This window comes from Zootoca vivipara, chromosome 4 (genome assembly GCF_965207765.1).
Source record: "Zootoca vivipara chromosome 4, rZooViv2.hap1.1, whole genome shotgun sequence".
NCBI classification, from domain to species: Eukaryota; Metazoa; Chordata; class Lepidosauria; order Squamata; family Lacertidae; genus Zootoca; species Zootoca vivipara.
Window position 1 is genome coordinate 34994779 of NC_142587.1, and position 19498 is coordinate 35014276.

At 40.0% G+C, this 19498-nt stretch overlaps 1 protein-coding gene and 1 pseudogene across 4 annotated transcripts in view; one reads left to right on the plus strand and one right to left on the minus strand.

Moving 5' to 3' along the window:
• The window catches only part of NLGN4X (neuroligin 4 X-linked), a 164421-nt gene that overhangs the window by 128708 nt on the left and 16215 nt on the right, over positions 1 to 19498 (minus strand). For 2 of the 4 annotated variants that reach the window (XM_088667702.1, XM_060273479.2), the window contains exon 2: positions 12643 to 12727. The exons of the other annotated variants lie outside the window; for them this stretch is intronic. The gene's annotated coding sequence lies outside the window, so the exon portion shown is untranslated. The remainder of the gene's footprint in view (positions 1 to 12642; positions 12728 to 19498) is intronic. 4 annotated transcript variants of the gene reach the window in all.
• On the plus strand, positions 7576 to 8308 carry LOC148685896 (transmembrane protein 129 pseudogene; annotated as a pseudogene).

A 19498-nucleotide genomic window follows, 5' to 3' on the forward strand; every position in this document is an offset into this window, starting at 1 on the left:
AGGAAGTGGCCTAATTTTAATGTAGGACTTTGCTTACACTGTTAAATGTCAGGACAGTGACAAGAAGTTTCCATAGCATTTAGACTGATAGCAAGCTAACCTAAAGGAAAATGTTGGGTGAATTGGATGAATAGGAATGTTGCATCATGAAATACACAAAAAAAATGCAATATGAGAAAGATTCTCAGCCAAAGGAAAAGAAAATATGAGTGATTCCACTCCACCAGGGAGAGCACCCTGACTCTAGCTTAAACTAAACTGTATCAATCACATTCTCATACAGAAATTCATCAAAACTAAACTAAGGGTTAGATCACTGATCACATTGGAGCAAAATTTCCCATCTTCTGGCAGGTACTTGACTATCTCTAACAGTAAACACGCATGCATGCATGCACACACACACACACAATTATTTGCATTATTTGTTTATATATCTTATGGCTTGCTTTTGTGTGGAAGATTGTGGAGTAGGGTTCTTAGGATTCACGGATACTGTATTATGTCACTGGTCTCTCTAGCTCAGTATTGTCTAAACCTGCAGACAGTGGCTCTATCAGTATGCAAAGGTTTTTATGCTCTCTTTAGAACCATAACCTTTAATGGGGACATCTTGCCTGTCTTGGTGCTCTGCTTTCTAGAGTCGGTCAATAGGGGAGTTGCCACAAGGATGATTTTGCAGCTTTAGGACCAAAATTTGAGGCACAGGTGAGAGAAGCGCATTTACTGTGGTGGTGGGCCGCCTGAAGCACCTGGTAGATATTTTGCTTCATCTTTTTGTTTCCCCCCTCTAGTTTCATATGAGTGAGATATCATATGAATAATGAACCGTTGGAATGCATTGAATACTATGGTTATTATAATAAGAACATTGGCATTGGATATTGCTAACTGACCAACGGGTATGTTTGCCACTGTTTTGAATTAAATGATGGATTTATCATGTTGTATTGCAACGCATTCAAATCACAGTTACGGTATTTCAGTTGTCTATCCTGTAAAATGCTTTGGGCACAGATGTATTTGTAGAAAATGTGGTACGCAAGTACACTGACCCTAATATAGGGATTCAGATTGGAGTCTTTGGCAGCCCTACCTGCATATACCAGTGGTTGAACCTGACATCTTTTGAATGCAAAGCAAGAGCTCTACTGCTCCATGTCTTTCCAACTCAATGATGTGAGCTCTTTCTGCAGCCTGTGTAGTTCATCCCAGGCAGAGTTTCATTACCATCTGTTGTTTTTAGAACAGAGCCTTAGAGTCACCTGTGATAGGTCATGAAAATGTTGACCTTTTGCAATTATGCTAGCAGCTCTGTTGCTTGTATTTACTTAACAGTGAGGGAAAACATTTCTAAGCTACTCCAGAGCTTTTCACAGCCTTGTTTTAAACAATTGTTATACCTTCTGAGTTTGTTCAGGAGAATATGTTTCCCTAGATTACCATGCATAAATGGCAGAATGGCAGCAACAACAATCTTCCTTTCCCAACCTCACCAAAGACTTTGCATGACACACAGATTAGCATTGCTTTGTTTGCATCCTCTAAGGCTGTGTTGGCCAATGGGTGGTCTTACAGAGAGCCAGTGGCTTCCTGTGGATCTGCCTCTCCATTTTCACAGGTTTGGACAAGGAAGGGAAGAAATGGTTGGGAGAAAGCAGGACGCACAACATATGGAATTTGTCCCAGAGTTACTTGTCCTGATTATTGGGGGGATATAGTGCACAACTATAAGAACTGGAGCAGGGATGCTCAATGATGTGAACAGTTGTGCTTTAACTGATATGGGCAGAATCAAGGTAGTAACATCTCACATACAAAAAGGCCCCTGTCTGGATTCTGTCCATGCACACAGTCCTTTGCCAGCTGTAACCTCTCAACTTTCAAAGTCCAAAACAACATTCCCTTTTGAAATAAGGGTAGGGTAGGGGACTTCCACTAAATGCTATAGGCAGGCCCGCTACTCATGAGTCCTGAGTACTGATCAGACAAGGCACAGTCCTCTTCTCATTTAACTCTTCTGCTATAATTTTTCATTTAAGAATGTCTGGTTGGTTGGTTTGTCTTTGCTATTTTCTTTTATTTGCACACACCACGTTTAAAATGTACACATCTCAATTCCCGTTTGATCCATGAGCGTGTGTGTGTGTGTGTGTGTGTGTGTGTTTCATTCCAGTGCCAAGCCAAGTTAATACCACCCTTATTATACATTTGGATACTATACAAAACAGTTTGCCTCCATACAAAACCCCGTGGGATAACGACGCTGACACTGGATTTTGTGTGAGCAAGGGGCTGACTTATTCACTTAACCCCTCTCTCAGACTGCAAATTTTCTGAGATTGCATCCAAGATCTGTGGATTTCCAAGCGCACATAATGATTACTTAGGAAAGTCCGAAGCTCTCAAAAGGGTGAGGTCATTTGTGAATTAGGTGTAGATCTCCTTGATAGCAATGTACTTAAAGCTTAGACTACAGGAGCTGACTGGTAGGAACGAGTTATTATTACTATTCTGTATACCTATATACTTTTCTACAATCAGTCTGAGTAAGAATAGGAAGTTAAATGGACTCATAGTTTTCCCAGTAAGGCTGTTCCCAGGTTACTATTCAAATAGCAAGCAGAGAAAGGAGATTAAGGCATTGTCATTTCAGTGACAGAAGATCCGGTTCTTTATCCTTTTCAATCTAGAATGGATGAAAGACTAAAAATGATCAATTACAGAATGAAATCCAGTATTTCAGAAGTGGTGCCAAAATGAGAATGGGTCTTTTCTGTATGATATATTTCACTACAAAATGGAAAATACAGTAGAAATGCAATTTAATTAGATGAGCAGAGGCTTAGAATCCTGTCTTATTCCCCTACAGGAAAGGAAAACAGATAATAAGGGAAGTAAGACAGAATTTTATTATTCATGGCAAGTCCCTAGTAAGAAAACATGCTGTCTCAGTGCTTTTCTGTAATAACAGAGCTAAACCTGTTAAAATGATTTGCTTGACAGCCCCTCTCATCCAGCCAAACACATAAAATTTAAAAATGTCTTCCCGTGCTTAATTACATTTTTGCACATCAATGAGCTTTCACTCAATTCAGCATCTTTATTCCAGAAGAAGAAGGAGTCAGAAAACAAAAATAATATTCAGGAGGAAAATATTCTCTTTCCCCACAAAAAACACAAGCACACGTGCACATGTGCGCGCGCACACACACACATTTGTTGAAACTTTCAACAAGTGATATCCAGAAGAAACATTGCTACAATAAGGATCATACAGACAGCTTCTGGTAACAGTCCAGTTAACAGAACTTCTGCAGCCAACCATCCTCCTTAGTAATGAAAAGCTGAGGGTCCCAGGCTCAGTCCCAAGTGATTTGGTAAAAGACTTATTTTTGTTAACTGATAATAGTTTTTGTGATTGTAAAGACTTTTACAATAAATACTAATGTTCATAAATACTAATAAAAATATATTTGTTGTGATGGCACAAGGTTAGACGTGGATGAATATTTCCTCGGAGACCAACTGATTATATAAACAAAACACTGAGCATGTTTAGGCATTGTCAGGGGGACTCCCTACAGGGAGCCTCCCCCCATCATCCTGACCAGCACTTCGCCCAGCGACAGCACTAGCAGCGGGTCAGGGAGAAGCGGAATTGAGGAGGGAAGGCTCAGCGAGGCATCGGAGCCCCTGCACTACTCTGACCAACAAGTGGAGGAGGGACGGCTCAGGGAGACGTCAGAGCCTAGGCACTGTCCCAGCCAGCAAGGGGAAGAAGGGGCACAGCTCCTTCTGGTGCCTGAATTGAGGCACGTGCCCGAACGCAGGGGTAAGGGGCAGTGTTTTGGGGTGCCCAGGTTATTATGCTGGCCCCGAAGCAGACGGGTGCCATTGCCGGATTCTGAGAGTGACTAGGAGGTCATGTTTTGCACTGTAAATAGTATGCACAATAAAACCTTTAAAGACACAATGGACTGGAGCGTCTTTACTAGGGAGTAGCCGCAACAACTCCCTGACAGGCATCTTATTTTGTTTTCATGTGTCATCGTTTTTAAGTTTTATTATGCTTCAGGGCCTGATTCAGAAGGAGTCAGTTGGAACAGATGCAGTAGATGTGGCATTTTCTTTCCTAGACAAATCTACTGAATTCTCACTGTCTGAAACCGTTTTGAAATTCACACCTATCTGAATTTTGCAATGCGGTTCTCCAACAAAGTAATGTTTACAAAAATGCATATATTACGGGGAAGTGTGCACCAAAAGAAATATATTAGTGAAAGATAACATACCGATAATGCATTATATCAGGGGGAATTACTTGCAAAAATATGTACTTTAGTCAAAACTGCATACAAATTTGTGTTTATTAGGAGAAATCTGCACTAAAATGCTGGTGAATTTTCATTAGATTTATAAAAATAATCATAATCATAATCCCCAATTGCTGTAGAAATTTGGAGAACTGAATTCACAATTGGGGAAAAAGTAAACAGGGAACTGAAAGTGGCAGGTCCATCCATTCCTAGCCACAACATACACCTGGCAGAATGCATTCACTAGGAAAATCAGAAGCTCTGCAGTCCTGAATTTGGACATTTTAAGTGGTGGATTAAAAAAAGAAAAAGAAATGATCTGGCATCATTTTTCTATACTATTTAGTGCTTTAGGTTTCTGGCCCCTTCCCAGCATCCTTTAGGATTCTTTATAATCTAACAAAGCCTTATAACTTTTTTCTTTCTTGGCATGCCCTGTAACACAGTGCTCTAGGCAATAATATTTATTTTCTTCATTGCTCAGTGTCACTAAATCCAATAGCCCGTAGCAGTTGGCTGAAACTAGGCAGTGGACAAAAATAACACTTACATTAATCTCCAAAGCTGGTACGAACAAAGTACATGACTCATAGGAGCATGAGTGGCACAATATGGCTCTGATACAAAGAGGTCAAGTGTACACACAGAATTCTAATGGGTGCATATTTTCCTATTCTCTTTGTTGTTTAGGGCAGTTATGCTTATGCAATGGAATTTTTGCACATAGGTGCCTATGTGAATGGGTAGTTTATCGTAGAAGCTCTGTGTGCACATTTCTGAATTTTATTCACTTCGGGTGCCTCCAAACCATTCCTATTTTTCGGGAAGGATTCAATGGCATACTGTAACTTTATATATTTTTTCAATTAAAGTAGATTAAGTGGTTGTTACCTAGTGCAACTTTTTGTGGTTTGGAAAGTGATTTAAAAGTGTGAATTTTAAAGTATGAAGAAATAATTAATGGGAAGGCAGGTATACATCCCATAACCAACCAGTATGGGGTGCAGAATGAATATTCATTGACATATAACTGCCCTGTAAACAAATCAGAATGAATGTTTAATAAAGACCAAATTTATTGTGCAAGCAAGTCAGGATGAGTGCTGAACAAACAGTTTGCCTGGAGGACCTCTTCCTCTTTTTAATTCATCATATTTGCATATCACGTTTCCCCTAAGGGGTTTGGAGGGCAAATGATTTGTGTTTGTCCCATATTAAACCTACAACATTCTTATGAAATAGCTTCAACTGAGAGATAATAACTAGCACAAAACAATTCAATACGCATCATGGCTGAGCAGGAACTTGAACCCAGGTTACTATAGTCCCAAGTCTTTCTAGCATCTTTAATTAAAGGCATTTATAAATTGCTTACTATTTCAAAAATTTAAGTGGAGTACATTTATGTTAAAGGTAAAGGGACCCCTGACCATTAGGTCCAGTCGTGACCGACTCTGGGGTTGCGCGCTCATCTCGCATTATTGGCCGAGGGAGCCGGCGTATAGCTTCCAGGTCATGTGGCCAGCATGACAAAGCCGCTTCTGGCGAACCAGAGCAGCACATGGAAATGCCGTTTACCTTCCCGCTGTATCGGTTCCTATTTATCTACTTGCATTTTGATGTGCTTTCGAACTGCTAGGTTGGCAGGAGCTGGGACCAAGCAACGGGAGCTCACGCTGTCACAGAGATTCTAACCGCCGACCTTCTGATCAGCAAGCCCTAGGCTCAGTGGTTGAACCACAGCGCCACCTGGGTCCCATTTATGTTAAGAAGTATCAATAAGAAATGCAGCCTGAAACCAATAAAGCAGCAACATAAAACCATGTAAAATAATAAAACAGGTATTAGGGGATTCACATAAAGCCCCACTTTCCTGTCCACGCCTTTCATTAATCTTTGCGAGCCTACACACCTGGGGATGGGCAATTCCTGGTAGCTCTCCCTTTGAGTCTGAGCTACAGCTGTCAGTCTGCATCTTCTCCTTTGAACTCCCCCCCCTCCCTTCTCCTTGTTCTCGGCACTCAGGCTTCTACTACAAACTGCTGCTCCCCTCTTCCTGCCTAATTACCTCCACCTGTCTCTCCACACTCTTCCCCTCTGTCAGCAATGGAGCACAGCTGACTTGATTGTTACTTTGTGTACGGCAGAGGGAAGGGCATTCCACAGAAGAGGGGCAATAGCAGAAAAGGCCTGTTTTCAGACCAACGCTCTGTGATATTGGGTCCAGTGCCATGAGTAGAATTTTCCCCCAGATGATCTAAGTGATATTAAAGGTCTATGCAGGAATTATTTTAGGGAACCTGGTCCCAAGTTGTTCAGTTTTTATGTTAACAAGAGTACCTGTACTCTAAACAGGGCTAGGTAGCTGATTGACAACCGATTCAGTTCCCTCAGTACAGGTACAATATGTGGACATCCAGGTACCCCACTCAGCAACCTGGCTGAAGCATTCTCCATCAGTTGCAGCTTCCAGATCAATTTCAAGGGAAGCCCCACAGAGCACATTGCAACTGAAAGGTTACCAGTATAAGGATCACAGTGAGCAAGCGATCTTTTGTCCAGCAATGGTTGCAAAGGTCGCATGGGGGGGCTGTGTGGACATAAGTGTTAACCACGTTCCAAGGGGAGGTGTTGTGCTAGGTACCTCTAGCTAAGAACAATTTGTCTGCTTCAGGACAGAAAACAAGGTTGTCCTGCATCACTCAGCTAGAATGCCGATAAGTTATGCAAAGGCAATATAGTCACAGAGATAAGTGATGATCGTTCTGGTTTGTTTTCCCTAAATTATCATACTCTAAATGCCAGGAGAATGCTCTTTTATGGCACAATCAAAACAAATTGGTGGCAGAGAAAGTAATTATACTTGGCATCCCCAGACATCCCCAGCATATTAATCAGTTAGTAAAGGTACATTTGGAAAATAGTGTGGTAGAAGACCCTGCAGCAAATAGCCTCTTGACACTTTGAAGCCTATTTTGGGCAGAGAAATTGGGGCACCATTTCAGCCAATTTCTCCTGAGGTGTGTGGATAAATTCTTCAACAGTTTCTCACAGTAAATAAGGTCAAGATTAACACTGACAGTGGAATGGCTTAGTTGTCCCCCCCACCCTCCATTGTTTGTTTGTTTGGTTTTGGTTTGGTTTTCTGGCTGCTGCAAATGTTTTGGCATGCTGACAATCATTTTCCATAATCCACAATGCCTGGTGTTCTTCTGGGGTATTGGGGTGAGGATGAAATTGTGGCCACCACAAAAAAATGGTGCTGTATGGGATAGTGAGAAAAAGCAAGATATCAGAAACATTCTCAGGAAAAATCACCTCAGAGAAATTTGGGCTTAGCTCCAGGTTGGTTGGTAGGTTTCTGGGCCTTCTAATCATGTGTTTTGTGTTCTTACCCTTTGAGTTTCATTTGGCCTCATCATCATACAGATTCTGCTTCATAACTAACAGACCAGCCAGGATGTGGCATTTGTACAGAATTGCCTGCAATGGGGAGGTGGTGCCCATTTGCCTCCTGCTTCCCTGCCTCCCAGTTGCTATGCTGTCATGTGCTTTGCAGCATTGGGGGGGGGGGGGATTGGTTGTGCGATTTTTAATCAGGTTCCTCAAAGCTTGGAAAGTCTTCTTCTTGTTAGCTGTTATTGCTCCAATAATTTCTGGAATCCCAGCATATTACTGGTCACAAAATGGCCAGTATCTGAATCACCATTTGTTCGGATCATTTCCCTCTATGCTTTCCCATAGTCAAGCTGGAGGGCAGTTATTTCTGCCATCAACACGGAATTCAGGAGAACTGACAAGTTCACTACTGGGGCCCCTAGGAGAGCAACTAATTCCTACAGACATTTGGATCATGAAAGTGACCACATGTGTTTATAGGTTTCCAGCAGCAGGATATCCAACTAACAGTGGTGTTCTTCGGACAGCATGAACTCAAGCCAGGCTCAGATAAGCCTAAAGAGTTTGCCACAATGTGTTTCCAGTGTTAATTAATTCCCCAATGAAATATTCTGATATCCAGTAAAACAGGCCAACTTTTAGGCTTTCCAGACTCTGCACTGCACTTGATGGCATGTGGAGTGGTTTTCCATTGCTATATTCAATGATACATCTCATTACTAGCACTGTATTTCATGGCAGAAACAACCTATATGTGGTATTTGATTTAAATGCATTAAATGGAAATTCAGTAAAGTCTGTTTGCTGTAAGGGATCCTATTGCAATATTTGATAATAAAACCTACACATTCCTATTCCTGATGCTTCTTAGACAAGGGGGAGGAGAATGAAACCATATAATCTCAGGGATAGTACTGTTCTAGGATCCATCTAGAATTTAGCATTTCCCAGAGGAGCTATGGCATACTTCTGGCAATTCATTCACTGATGGTAAAGGCGGGCTGGAGACCAAAGGTTTTTAATCAATATTGTGAAACTGAATAGTGAGTGTGCTTTTCATATAAATAAATATTTTATTGGTGTGTTGCATTTACTTCTTTACAATTATTAAGAGGGTAGAGATATGTATTAGCAGTCTGAAAGCCTGTGAATTGGACATAAATTACAAAAACAGCAACATGAATATCTTTATTAAGAGATAGGTAGTACTGGTCACAATTCCCGTCTTCCTCTCACTACTGCAACCTGTCCATTTGTTTTGGACAAATGAGGCAAAACTGATGAAGCAGAAGTCTTCAAACAGACCAAATATAGACCTTCAGATAACCAGGACCTGAAAATATGCACAACCTATGCAAACTTAGGCAATTTTGATGATGAGAATGAGATGCCAAATTATATGATCTATTTATTTTTTAAAAAAATGTAAATACAAACAGTTTGACTTATATTGCAAGAACACTGTGGAATGTTTTCTGCTGAAAAAGAAACTCTCTACCTTCCTGATTTACCAAACAGCTGTAACATTTTCTTTTAGGGCACCAATTAGCATAATTGAGGTGGATTGCTTACATTTGGCATGGAAATAGACTGATGTCGTTATGTCTCATCAGTTAAAATCATTTTATTGCACTGCTTTGTTCTAGCAGCACTCAAAGTTTGGAGATCAAAAAACATTTTGTCATACATGATGTGACAAATCAATGTTTATGAACTTAAGAAGTAAACTGAACAATTTTAAAATTACTCACATTATCCTCACATTATCCTTCCCACCAAACATCATCATCCCTCAGTGAAGATAAATGAGTTGCGGGTGGGGAAGCTACAGCCTGCAAAGTTTTAATTCTTAATTATTTGTCACAGTTTGATCTGTACCATGAAAACATGGCTATATTCCACATTTCCCCTCCATCCCCGAGTGATTTCCAACAACATTAAGGTCAACTTAGATAACCTGTTTGAGGATATACCTTAATTTAAGCCACCTTCACACCAAAATAACAGTGATCAGTACTTCCAAAGTTACATAAACCATCTGCTATAAATTATTGTGAACACCGGATGGTAGATATAGGTGTTTAACCTTTCTTCTTTCAATGCATAGAACCAAGTCTAGAAAGCCAATCCAGAGCAGAAAGCGAATCCACATATGAAAGGCTGCTTCCCTGCATCAAGGCATTTGCCTTCATGCATTTGCCTTGGAATTCCTTTGGACACTAAAAGAGGCAGCCACATTTATCTAGCCATTGCAGGACTCTATATACACAAACTTAATATTAGCCTGTAGTAGATTCACTGCAACAGTCACCATCACCAACCAGTTTCATAACACTGTCTTTAGTGATTAGAATTTTCGGTCACTATTGCTATGTGCTCCAAGTGCCCACAAATGAAATGGAGCTACTGTAAAGTCTCTGAGAAACAGAGAGACACTAAACTATGGAGATATTAGAAGTCTAGGTGCATAGACCACCAGAGAAATGTGAATTAAATTTCTAGAGTTTAGAGAGGATACTTGGATGGATCCTAAAATCAGTTTTTGCTCATGGAAAGGTAACCCTCCACCCAAAAAAGGGATTTGCTGTTTATGAGAGTGTACTGTTGCTGATGGAAATATCTGTTCCATGAGTGGAAGAGCATGTTTGGCTCCAACCTTCCCCAGCCCATCATCTCCTTAAAAAAACAAGCAAACAAAATTCATTATGTGTAATGTGGGTTTACCTTAGCAGAAAATGTTTTCATTCATTAAAATCACGCCACCATTTTTGCCAATTCCCATATTGAAAAGCTTTTTCTGAGAGTGGGGGGTAGGGTTCCTCTGGAACAGGGATCTGGCAGTGGGAGCCACTGTAGATAGGAGGGGGGGATCCACCAAAAGCAGCTTGTGGAAGTGATTTCCACCAAGGCAATATCACCATAAAGGACAACCCAATATTGTTAAAAACACTGATAAATATTTCAGACTGCATCATATACCAACTGGGGGCACTCCAGATGTTGCCAAACTACAACTTTCATCATCCAGGTACCAGAGCCAATAGTCAAGCATGGTGAGAGCCACAGGTTAGCCACCCTTGACACACAATATTGCTGTAATCTTTGTATAATCACACCATAAAATAGACTAGTCTTATGATCGCCATAGGGTGCAAATGAAAAAGAAAAGAAAAATAATGCCTTGTCTTAAGACCACCTAGTGAGCTTGTGGGTGAGATGAGATTTGACTCACAGATTTCACCATTCATACATTATATCAGCACTCTATAATTCTAGTTTTTATAAGCCAGCCCAGCCTCATCTTTGCCTTGAAAAAGATTATTATCTTACATAGCTTACAAGTAATTCATAAGACCACACACTCTTGATAGAGCAGGTTCTCTTTGGCAGCCGTTAATTTATAATTTAAGGAACCACAACCAAGTATATTCTATGTCTAAGCAACAACATTCAATTAATAGTTGTAATTTGCCCTGATGCCCTCATTTATTATCGCTGCTGCTTCTTTTTTAAAAAAAGTAGTTCACAGTTGTATCCTGGTCTCACTGACCCACTGTAAATTTTTAAATGCACAATTCAGCTTGTTTTGCTCTCTTTTCTGCTTAGATCAGTTCATTTCACGCTCACAGCCTCTGAGCCACTGCATCTATTAATGGAAGCCCTGTCACTAGCAATAATAGCAGCTATGTCTCAGAACAGATCACCCGCATCTGTGTCACCAGTATATAGACCTATCGAAATCAAAAGCTTTACTCACAGCCACCATATATACAGTAATACTGAATGGTCTCATGGACATTATTTTTTGTATGTTTGAGCTTAGCTAAACAAGGAATAGGACTACCCCAATTTGGTTTTATTGCACAGTATCATATCATCAATAAAATGATAACAACAAAACCATTGGAAAAGAGGAGGAGAAAATAAGGGGGGGGACAATATCTTGACCTTTTTCATCCTTTAGATAAAACAACCTAAAAACTTCAGAGCAGGAACTAGTCCACAATGAGATCAAGGCCCTGAATTATATAGTGGTTTAATCTACAACTCCTACACTACTTCAATGGAATGTCCAGTTCAATGATGTTGTATTGCAGCAACTATGACCAGATACTACAGTCATTTAAATACAGTGGTACCTCGGTTTATGAACACAATTGGTTCCGGAAGTCTGTTCATAAACTGAAGTGTTCATAAACTGAAGCGAACTTTCCCATTGAAAGTAATGGAAAGTGAATTAATCCGTTCCAGACGGTCCGCAGAGTAAGCGTTCATAAACTGAAGCAAACTTTCCCATTGAAAGTAATGGAAAGTGGATTAATCCGTTCCAGACGGGTCCGCGGAGTACTTAAACTGAAGCGTTCATAAACTGAAGCATGGGTGTAATTGGTTCCGGAAGTCTGTTCATAAACTGAAGCATTCATAAACTGAAGCAAACTTTCCCATTGAAAGTAATGGAAAATGAATTAATCCGTTCCAGATGGGTCCGTGGCGTTCATAAACCGAAAATTCATAAACCGAGGTGTTCATAAACCGAGGTTCCACTGTAGTGCCTTCCAAAAACCATATGAGAAAGAATCAAAGACACATAATCTCTAATATGAAAAGTACTGAGCCGAGTAGAGGATTTTGAGTAAAGTTTATTTTCTTATATTGCAGAGTAAGTGTAAATAACCAAAGGGAAATGTTGCCAGATATATAGTGTGCGGGATTATTTATACACACACACACACACTCAAAAAATCAGAAATCCCCTTACATCTGTACCATTATCCTGTCATTTTCAGCACCACCCAGAGTTGCTTTTTACCAAATCAAAGAGGTAGAATATTTAGTTATGTCTCACCTGCTTTGACTCCTGAATAAGTGAAAATGATTAAAATGTTAACTGAGTTTTAGGGAGGGCTACTATGAAAATGCTTACCAACAGCGTTGCAGCTTTAGAAGCCTTCAAATCCTATCAGTGTGAGGTAGCATGATGCCATTTTAGATGTTAACACATTTTCCCCCTGTCGGAAACAGAAAGAGGTAGAGATTGCCATTCAGTAAAAGAATTGACAACACACCATCTTAAAATAATATACCCACACTACTTTTTCTCCATTTAAAAAAACTTTCTATGAAGGTCAAGATGCCTCAAAAAGTTATTTATCAAGGACTCAATCATGATCATGCTTTTTAATTTCAATTCACTCTTCCTTTCTCTCAGAATACCGGGACACTTTTAAGGTTTATGGAGAACCTGTAGCGCTCCCACCATTCCTGCCATTGCCCATGCTAGTTGATGCTGATGGGAGTTGAGTCTAACAACAGTGGTAGAGCAGGTTCCCCAGCCTTGTTCTACAGCATTTTGTGGAAGGCACGCATACTATAAGCATGCAGGCATATGGTTTCTAAGCCAAAGTGATTTCCTTGTAATCATACATAATATTCTGTTCCTAACTTCCAGGTTGTTTTTTAATCCTCTGAAGACAGTATGCCTGAAGCTCTTGGTTCTTATATCCTATGTGCTTTAAGGTTCCCAGTGTAGATTATTCAAGATCTATAGACAGTAACAAATTAAACTGTTATATGTAGTTTATAGCTTATGTTTATTCAAGCAATGTTTGTCTGAAGAGACTCATTAGACATGCATAACTTGAGACACTGTGACAACTTATTTTGCCATTGTTTTATATTATTTCTTCTTTTTCTGAACTCTTCTTGATCGTCAGCTTGTAATTTTTAAGCTTTCTGACTTTTATTTAATCTGCACATCCCTACTTAACCAAATTGACCTTTGCTGACCATTTGCAGGACTTATTTAGACTTAATCTGCATGAGTTTCAATTGCTCTCTTCTCAACAATCTCAACATGATAAGCATACATAACTATGCAGAAAGAAAATTTCTAATTCAAGTGACAAAGTGGGGTAGAATTCTCATATTCTAAGAATTGTACAAGATGCTAAAAAGTAGATGAGATTTCATGTCCGTTTTACATTTTTGAAGGAAACCAGTGAAGTTGATTAGCACACTATGCTTAACCAAACCAATGGGCCAGTTCATACATCAATCATAGTTTCATCAATCATGGCTTATTAACACAAGAATCAGGCAAACATACTCTCTTTCACTTGTTCCCCCTTCCCTTTATGTGCCAGCTTCAACTCTGCTGCCTTGCTTTCTTGAAATTACAGTTATATTCAAACCAGGGAACTGTGCTGTAATCTTGGGTTGCCAACTAATAAAGGAAACTAGGGTCTGATTTTACTGAGGGTATAAATATGAAGCGTTTAGTGGCTCACTTATATGTTGAAGACAACAGGCCCCAATCCAAAGCACACAGAGCTGTGTGCACAAGGGGAAACAGACTAGGTTTCCTCCTCAGTTATTAAATTGGGATAAGATTTAAGTAATTTATTTTATGCATTTAGCTGTTAAATAAATAAAATAAATTGCAGGAGCCTTTGACTTAAGCTATCCAAACCTCCACTATGGAAAACTAGCTTGCCATGATGTTATCTTCTTATCTGTACATAGTTATCCCAGTTATCTCTGAGGAATAAAAATCCTATATGATCCAAGTTAACATTTTCTAACCAGCTCCCCACGTCTAAAGATGTTGAGCTAGTTTCTGCAAGTGCCCTTGAGATCTACACAAACAGCCAATCACAACCCAAATATACTAATATGGGGTTGTTGTTTTGTGTTGTTTTGTTTTTAAGACACTAAATATTAGCCTGTTCTTTCAGAGGCCTATTTGAGGAGTCACATGAATGGCAATAAAACAACCTGAAAAATCCCTTCCATGTAGCTAGACTTCACTACTTTGGACAGCTCCCCACCCCACACAATTGATTATATTGTTTTAGCAAGCAATATTAAAACGTAACTAGTATAATACAGCAGATCAATAGTAAAGACAAAATAAAAGGTTACTCAAAACAACAATGATTTAGCAAGAATAAATTAACAACCAAGACACTATTTACCATGCAGATTAATCCAATAACAAGCCATCATCTTCAGTTTTTATAGTTGATGGATATTGAAAGAGATGCAATTAGCCTAATCACAGCAAATGCTAAAATATTACCACTAACTAACACACAAACACACACCAGTATTTGTTGGCTTACAAAAATGTTCAGGCTATCTACGTGAGTTACAAGTCGGAACCAAACAGTTGTAAGTCCTCCTGACTTAAACTTAACTAGAGAAACTAATCATTAGTGCAGGCATCCCCAAACTGCGGCCCTCCAGATGTTTTGGCGTACAACTCCCATGATCCCTAGCTAACAGGACCAGTGGTTGGGGAAGATGGGAATTGTAGTCCAAAACATCTGGAGGGCCGAAGTTTGGGGATGCCTGCATTAGTGGGTCAATTTTGCCATAAAATAAATATATCCCAAAATTTAACTAAATACCACATGTAGTTAGTATGTTACTATACTTTCCTACAGTTAACAAAACAAAAAAAGAGCAACATTCGCTACCTCTACAAGCAAGCATTGTAACATTATTTAATAAAATATCCCCTGGGTTTCTCCTATTCTGGGACAGGTAATATAAAATTATTAAAGTAGCTTTCAAAACTGTTATGGATACCCTTCATTCTTTTAGAAGTTTCTTAGGGAAATCTCCCCCTGTAGGACAGATTTGTGGTGTTGATTGCTCAGTGCTTAACCTGAACCTGGCTTCTGCCACAGTTTCTTCCTTTTTTGATTAATTTGGGAAGGTAGAAACTGAAGTGGCAGAGCCCCAAACTGCAGGTGAATTAAGGAGTATCACCTGTAATAGCTGCACAAGCATCAGAAGCAAGTTGACAGGATTAGCTCATGACTCCTCTCAGCACACGCAATTGTTGTTTCAACAACCTGAAGATCAATCAATACCATTGCAATTCAAAGCAACGGTATACACAACAAAACTAATTTAAGGGAAAGCACCTTAGATTTTTCACATATTTATCTTTCGGATCAATATAGCTTGACTGGCAGATCAAGGACCTTATAAGCCAGATGTATAATGTTGGTTCAGCACAGAGAAACGCACTGCAGATGAATTGTGACTTTGAGATTTAAGATTTGAGATTTAAGCTAGTGTTTAAGATAAAAGCATAGATCTAAGTTGTTCCCCTGTTCGGGGGTGGGTTGAGGGACAATTTCTGCTAACTCCCCCTTCCACCTGCAAGCTTTTGGCAGTGTTTTATTTATTTGAATTCTATGGAATACAAATTGTAATACAGTAAAATGCAATATAAGAAATATAAGAAACATCAACAGTACAATTAAAAGCCACAGTATCTAGCACACTGTATTACAATTGCTACCACAGGGAGAAAAAATAATACATGACCCATCAAGACTATTGGCAATTTTCAAGTGGTTTGAGAACCACTGATTACACAATTGTAAATGGGACATCTACCTTAGCTGGATTAAGAGGTTTGGCAAAGAGAAGGGACAGGGCTATAGGGAATGGGAAAGCAGTTCAAAGAGCATAAACCTTTCCCATACATGTAGTTCCTTAAGAAATCATATAATAATAATAATAATAATAATAATAATAATAATAATAATAAATAATTTATTTATACCCCACCCTCCCCAGTCAAAACTGGGCTCAGGGTGGCTAACACCAATAAAATTACAATAAAACATCAAAAGCAATTAAATAAAATACAATATTAAAATTTAAAATGCAGCCTCATTTTAAGTAGTCCATAAATCCAAATCATGAGGGAGGAAAAACACAGGGGTCAGACTAAGTCCAGCCCGAAGGCCAGGCAGAACAGCTCTGTCTTGCAGGCCCTGCGGAAAGTTGACAAATCCCGCAGGGCCCTGGTCTCCTGTGAAAGAGGAGCTTATATCTACAGTGACCAGCTCCTCATGACAGACAAAATGAAAAAGAAATATAAGGGATGGGAAACTGTGGCAAAAAGATGGAATGTCTCAAGGCCCCAGGAAAGCTGAAGCTCGGTGGCAATGCAGCAGAATACCCGGGGTGGGGGGGCAGAAATTCACTATCTATATAAAAGCCAGAGAAAGCTAGTTTCTCATAGGCATCTGGTTGGCCACTGTGAGAACAGGACCCTGGACTAGATGGGCCACTGACCTAATCCAAAATGGCTCTTCTTGTGTTCTTAATGGGTGAAAAAGATGTTACTGGAGAGAGAGAGAGAGAGAGAGAGAGAGAGAGAGAGAGAGAGAGAGAGAGAGAGAGAGAGAGAGAGATGGGGACATATACCATAGCATGCCGTTAAGCTGGTAGGAACAGGATAATTGTCAGTAGTTCTAAACAAATTTAAGTGGCACCCCAGGGCCCAACAAGAAGGGAAATAAATAGAATTCCTTACGAACCTTAAACTGGTGGGCCAGCCATGAAACTTTGAGGCCCTAGGTCACTAATTAAGTATTTGATAGTGTTGGGACTTTCAGATTGTAACCTTTAAAAATATATAACTCCTGGGAGACCATTATCTAACTTCAGAAAGGATCATCAACTTGAACGATTTACTTTTGTAGTAGAGAGCAGAATGCAAGATTTAAGAGGGAATGGATTCCAAACGCTTCAATTGAAGCAGTAAGTGCAGGTGGAAGCCCAGGTTCACCCAAGCATGGCAGGGTCAGGGCTTTTGCAAAAGGAGCATTCTCAGAGGGAAGAAATTTAGAAGAACAAGAAATGGGTGCACCATCACACATCTCTGGATCCAGAGTCCATAAAGATAAGTGAACACAGCATTGGAGACAGATGCAGATAAATAAAGTGTCCAGCTATAGGTAAGTGTTGCAATGTACACGGAAAATGAAACTGCAGCTAAAGCAGGCTACCAACTAGGGCAAAATCTCCCAAGACAGCACACAGGAAGAATTCTACATCTGTGCCTTGGTATCAACAGACCAGAGAAATAGACAATTCCCTTAGAAACAAATGGGACTGGAGTGCAATACAAGTTGGATACTTGAGCCAAGGCAAATGTGATCTCGGATGTAGTTTCTCAAAATGTACTTCAAGAGAGAGAAAGAAAATGAGAGAAAAACCTGTGAGGGTTATAACCCAAAATGTAAGACTGAGAACTTACAATGAGACAGTAATTCCACACAGAAATATCAGTGAGTTGGAGATGATATGCCAAGATCAGGGGTCATTCCATTTGTGGCAGTATATGGAAACACAGAACCAGTACTGAGGCTATAAACATGCCTTGCTCTGGGACTAATTAGAACACTGCACATGGTGAGCCAAGTGAAAGATATACACAAAACTGATTTTTTTTCCCAGAGATTTTGAGGGTATATGTAAGATGGGCAGTGTATAAAATCCGAATAATAGAGCCAAATAACCCCTTGCAAAGTTCTTTGGCCTTTTAATATGTTGCCTCAAAGAAAGATTACCAGACCAAGGGCTACAGATAGCTCCATAGAGAACCTCAACAATCAAAAGCATGCTTCCTCTCCAAGACAGAATATTAACATTATGGTTTCTAGGCATAGTTGACTTTGTAGGTAGATCAAAATCCAAACTTAAAACACTTAATGAGAAACTGTTTAACAGAAGACTTACAACCACGACGGACTCCTGTGTTGCCACCAAGATAGCTCAGAGTTCTTGTTCATTACTTATTGCTATTCTGAAGGAATAGGGAATAGACAGTAGAAGTGTTAAGCAGAATAGAAAGGCACCTCTGCCTTTACAATGGTGACTTGGACAACCTAAAGGAGGGAGGGTTAATTCATGTCAAGGGCATTCTACAAGGTGAGTTTTGGAAACCCGACCCCAACATCCTTCCCAGGGCAGTACATATATCACTAATTTTTACTTGACACCTAAAAGCAAGCAAGAATGTAGCCAAACTTCCTTCCATCGGAATGCACTTCTATAACTGTGGTGATACTGTTGAGAAAGCCGTTGTATAGCCTGCAGAATAGGATAGAGATTGCTAGTGCTCATGGCAAGCTAGCTATAAACAGGGAACCAGAAAATCTACATCATCCAGGCCCTTTTCCTGTGGCTAGCATGCAATATGTGTCTATGTATGTGAGTGAGTGACCATGTCCTTATAGATAAGGAAACAAATCAAACCTTCTTTGGTGAAGAAGTGTAGATTTGTATCTTTGACTTCAAAAGGGTACAGGAATCCCCAAAGGGACTTCAGTTTGATCCTAAGAATGGCTGCAGAAGCAGATAAATGTCTAAGAAAGGGTGTTCCAACAGATGCACAGGAACTCACACAAAGCATAACACTATACCAGTGTTGCACGGTTATCATGTCAGTAGCCGAAAGATGTGCCAGCGCAATAATTTTGAATCAGAATGCTACCAGAGTTATTTCAACAAATGGCATTCCAGCAATAAGGCTTGCCCATGCATGCCCATGTTCCTTTAACTGCGATACTTAAGGACACCCAGAGGCTTGAACACAGCCAAGTTGGGTTTGAAAAGCTTTCCCCTGCTTTTAACAGCATCGCATCTCAGAAACTACCGTATATATTTTTCAAACTTCTTTTAGTTTCACCAGTGGCTCTGCTGGAAGGTGAAGTTCCAAAGCAGGTTCGTGTTGAAGTCAAATCAAATCTTTATTGTTATGGTCTTTTGTTAGGTGGACCAATGCTGTGTATGTATGGGGTGGAAATTGCATTGGGCAGCAGCAGCTTAGTGAAGGGGGAGATGTTGTGAGGAGCCTGTGGGAAGGATTGGCCCAAGCTTGGCTAGAATCCTCACCCTGGTTGCCTAGTGAGACCTTGCCAGATTGGCTTGCACCACAACAGGGTGCAACACTAGGATACTCCCATCGA